Genomic DNA, 5,009 nt, shown 5'->3' on the forward strand with positions numbered 1-5,009 from the left:
GCTGAGCAGGTTACAGTGACAGACTGATGCTCCTTCAGGTCAGAGGGAACATTAATGCTGGGACTCCAAGGAGAATCTATATTTAAACATCAGAGCAACTATTTAGAAACCAATCAGACACACTGGTATTTCTGAAATAAATTACTAACTGTTTAAATGGTAAGATACGTTTACTTCTATAGCTTCATGTAATGGACTAATTCTCTGTATTTTATATAGTCCAGAGGACGCCAAAGTGTCATTCACACACTGATGGAGTCACACCTGCTAGTTGTTTAATCTAGTTATATTATTGGAGTTGTAACAACACCGAATGTCTTTCTGTTTGTTTGTTTGTTGTTGTTTTTTTGTTGTTGTTGTTGTTGTTGTTTTTCTTTTGTATGTTTTTTTTGTTGTAATTCTGTGGAAAGAAACTTGAACCTTCTAGCTTTAAAAATTCACAGGAAAATTAGCAAGCTGTCCCTAATATATAAAACAGAGCACCATAGTATTACAATGGTATATTGAGAAAAAAATGCTCTTACCTTTAATTGTTATTTGAACAGAATCAGCACAAGCTGTCGATCTGAATGGCCAGTTCTCAACTCGGAAGAAATATTTGTCTGTAAGATTTGCTGTTAAATTAGAAAACAGAGTGGTGCAGTTTTTTTCTTTCAGGTTTCCCATTATATCCAGTGAATATTTGTTAATTGACCCACTGCTGTTGAAAATAACAACGCGTGGATTGGACCCAAAGTGTAGATGACCTTTCATCCAAACTCCATAGATAGTTTTATTGCTGTCATATCTAGGATTCTCTGTTTCATAGGTACATGGGATTTGCAAACAAGATCCAGTCAGAGCTTCCATGTATTTCGGTGTAGTGATGTTGAGGGCTGGTGTTTTATCAGAACAGTAATCACCAGTAGCCAAAGTACCTGCAAATGAACATAATGTGGAGCAAAATCTGCCTTTAGAGAAAATTCATAATCCAAAGAACTCCAGTTCACTTGTATCATGTTACAAGTTGAGCCTTTAAACGATATCAAGATCAAATATTTCAGACTAAAAATTATTTTTTTACATCTCAACTTGAAAGGAAGAGAACAAACATCTCACCTGGAAGAAAGAAGACACTCAGTAACATGTTGACTGTCAGCATGTGCTCAGTCAGAGCCGCCATCACAGTCTGATAGACCTTCATCTGTCAAACTGGAGAAGATTTCAGCAAAACCTGTTAGTTTTCAGTTTTTTATATCTATTGGATAAAGCTTGTTTTGTCATTGGTAGTAAATTAAAACTGACCTATTAAATAAAGAAGAGTTAACAGACCCTACTGTACTTGGAGTAGGTTCAAGTGGTCAAGTCTTCAAAGCAAAGACACACTGCGACACACCGCAAAGTCAAGTAAAATTAACCGCACTATGTTCAGCTAATATCACAAACAAGTTTCTGTAAAAGTCTCAAAAACTGCACAAGTTGCAAAGATATTCTTACCCAATCAACATAGAGCTAAACCAATTAAGCAAATTTGCTTCAAATGAAGAAATATGCAAATATTTCCTGGTGAACAGAAAATCAGAAGAGCAACTTCTCCGTTTGAAAGCCGGCGTTGTGTGAATGCCAGCAGCTGCTTTTCTTCCTCTTCTGTGAAAAAGGATGTCAGGTTCACAATTTGATTTTCAGGATGTGTTTTATTGCGTATTTATTTTACTTCACCGAAGCCCATCGAGTGTTTATAATAGTTTGAATATTAAGACAGGGATTAAGTGGAGGATTTTATGCAAAAGGTTCTTAGTTTCTGTTAGTTATGAAATGTTTGTTTTCTAAAACTAAATCCATATTTTCTTTCAAACACTCAAATTTATTGTATTAATTATCCTGCTTTGAATGTTTTTTTCTGGATATTAATATTTTTACACTAGTTAATTGATTGAGATTTTAAGATTGGGATTCCAATGTTACACTGGGTATGTTCCAATGTCCAGTACTTAAAGATTGCTGATGATAAAAAAAATGCATAGAGCTTACTGACAGTTGTGGCAAATAGTATCTTCATTAGCAGCTGCAGAATACCAACAATAGCTTTTTTTCATGAAACATTGGAGTTACATATCTCACTGGTGTCGAGAAACTTTAAACAAAGACAAATATGTTTGACTGTAAAGAAAACAATTTTAAAATTAAAAATTACAATACTTTTACTTTAGTCACGTGTCTGGAAACTCCATTCACTGGTTGATCGGTATTTCTGGTTACTGTTACAGCTTGAAAACTGAAGAACACTCCAAGCAAATCAGAGAAAAAATACTGAAAAGTATACGTCAGGAGATGGAGACAAAAAAATCTCCAAGGCACTGGATTTCAGTTAACTCAATCATCAAGAAATGGAAACAAAGTGGCTAATGTGTAAATCTGTTTAGATCAGGCTAATTACATCCTCACAAGGAGAGGGAGGCTAGTGAGAAATGTTGATACCTGTTACCCAGAACGAGTTCAAAGCTTCGGTAGCTCAGATGGAAGAGTCTCCACATACAACAACTGTTGATCTTCACAAGTCAAAGCTTTATGACGGAGAGGCGTTGAGAAAACCACTGTTGAAGGAAACTTATATCAACACTCCACTGGAGTTCTGTAAAAGGTACGTAAGCGACTCTATGGTCAAGTAAAATTAGAATCTTTTGGTTGATGAGACTAAAACTGAACTTATAATTACACATATGATGATGCTTCGGTACCTTTTTTGTTCTTCTACAACAGTAAAATAATTCACGCAGGTTCATCATGTTTCCTGCCTCCATCTCAGCAACAACTGAGCTCCCAGATGCTTTGACGCTCTCGTACAATAAATGATAGCAATTCCTGATGCCGTTGTGAGGAACTGACATATCGGAACAAGTTTGTGCTATTTTTTTCGGCACTGGAGGCCTTTATTGGAGACAACAGAAAGGAAATGGGCCAAGAGGAACTTAGAAACATGGACCTAGCTTGTCTCAACAACAGCTAATATGTGATCTCATGTCAACTGACATGACTAATTTTATATGTTTGTTGTTGTGTACCAAGTCGTCCCGTTTTTTTTTTCCCCACAAGATTATTTCTCCATTGACATATAGCACAGAAAAGAAGAAACCTTACCTTTGTTTTTTATTTATTTTTTTTACTTGTAAAGTGAAGAAAGAACAATAAAAAGAGGAAGGCTTTTTGTCAATCCCTTTATTTGAAACAGGAGGATGTACATGTGGCTAAACCTTAATCCTTCCTTGCTTGGCAGAGAACAAAGTGCAGGACAATAAAGAGTAGAACCGGGTATTACTTCCCTTTGCACAACAACACATTTTTACAGTGCACAATCTCGTGTGTACAGATTGGGTTTTTTTAAAGGTTTAGATTTCTACTCAAATATACTAAAGAAAAAAGCAAGGTAAGAAAAGTAAGAAAGTTTTTGATACACGAGTCTACATAGCTGAGCTGACTTCAAATCTGTGGGTTTGATATTAGGAAAAGTCACTGTGTGTGTGACTGATTAAATAATGTAAAGGTAACTTTGTTGTTTAAACCAATGTGTAAGTAACCGAGAAAACAAATGTCTGTTCCAGTTTCTTTCGTAAGATCTCTTAGCATTTGCTTCATTTCCTGATAAAACCAAGTGTGTTGTGTGTTGTGTGTCGTTCCGTTTTCAGTTCACACCCAACTTCTGTTATTCACGGTCACAAAGATGTTCCTCACTCTCATCATTTACTTCCTCAGAATAAATAACTTTGCTTGTGAGATTTTATTTGCTTAGTTTAGTTTGTATTCCTGCAAACTAAACTTAAGAGCTGTGACTTGTTTTCACAAGTCACAGCTCTTAAGGCTGCCATTTAGAAACTCTGGGGGGGAAATATGTACTGCTCAAAAAAATAAAGGGAACATTTCACTTTAATTTTGTGTGTGGCTCCAAATCCAGGCCTCCATTGGTTAATAAATTTGATTTCCATTGATGATTTTTGTGTGATTTTGTTGTCAGCACATTCAACTTTGTACAGAACAAAATATTCAATGAGAATATTTCATTCATTCAGATCTAGGATGTGTTATTTGAGTGTTCCCTTTATTTTTTTGAGCAGTGTATATTTGTTGCTCCCAGGTAAAGCAAATAGGATGAACAGCAGTCTTCATCAGCCAATGGCGTACGAGTTAACGTAAAGACTAACACAGACCATGTAACACTGATGAAATGTATTTTGTCCCACTGTCTTCGTTCAAATCTGTTGGGTTTCAGGCATATGCAGTTATAATCAGTAAATTTGAATACTATTATAAACAGCATCAGGAATCACAGTCTTGTAACCTTACAGGAGGCAGTTCGTATATGGAGAGCGAGAAGTTTGATCAACATTAAGAGGAAGCTGTCATCCAGGACGACATATAGGATGAAACTCAGTCACGTTCAGACACCGAACGGGCACCAGATGAAATGCAGCATTATCATTTTCCTTCCGCTTGCTGCCTGGCGTTTCTGGAAACCGCGTCGGCTTGTTTTCTGTCTGAAGGCTGCGCTTCCTGTTTTGCAGGCAGCGCAGCGCTCTCTGGCCGTGGACTGTGCCAACGAAAATGCTGAAGGAAACAGCGGCACCCAGCTGGAGCTCGGCAAGGCGAGGGAACACAGATAAAAGGGGCAATGGTTAAAACGGTCAGATACTGAGAGCTTTCCTGTCTCTGCACGCTGATGCTGTGTAGAAAGTATTTCCCTCCAAACCAGTCGTATCTGATTACATGGATACTCAAAGCAAAAGAATGTGGGCACATTGATAATTTTCTTAAGCGACACTTCTGCCCTACGTAGCAAATTCATCTTCTCTTTTTTTTATATATAATAGCAAGGAAAAGAAACTCTGGATGTTTTAAAGAGGCTGGTCCCAGTTTGTAAACTACCTTCACATCAAAAAAAAAAAAAAAAAAAAAAAAAAAAAAAAAACCTTTTCAAAAAAAAGGGAAAATAATTTTTGACGAAAAAAAAAATTTTCACAAAAAAATTTACTTTGAAA

At 36.4% G+C, this 5,009-nt stretch overlaps 1 protein-coding gene across 1 annotated transcript in view; it reads right to left on the bottom strand.

Annotated features, from left to right (window-relative positions):
- LOC106937404 (myelin-associated glycoprotein-like) overlaps positions 1–1,595 on the bottom strand; it is a 26,658-nt gene extending 25,063 nt beyond the window's left edge. Inside the window, exons 1-5 of the transcript XR_001422388.1 lie at positions 1,477–1,595; positions 1,285–1,364; positions 1,099–1,191; positions 525–917; positions 2–76 (exon numbers count right to left, since the gene is read on the bottom strand). The gene's annotated coding sequence lies outside the window, so the exon portion shown is untranslated. Of the gene's footprint in view, positions 77–524; positions 918–1,098; positions 1,192–1,284; positions 1,365–1,476 lie in introns of the transcript that reaches the window.
- Positions 1,596–5,009: the final 3,414 nt, after the last annotated feature.

This window comes from Poecilia latipinna, unplaced genomic scaffold, assembly GCF_001443285.1.
Source record: "Poecilia latipinna isolate Pla-1442-1.1 unplaced genomic scaffold, P_latipinna-1.0 Scaffold2337, whole genome shotgun sequence".
NCBI classification, from domain to species: domain Eukaryota; kingdom Metazoa; phylum Chordata; class Actinopteri; order Cyprinodontiformes; family Poeciliidae; genus Poecilia; species Poecilia latipinna.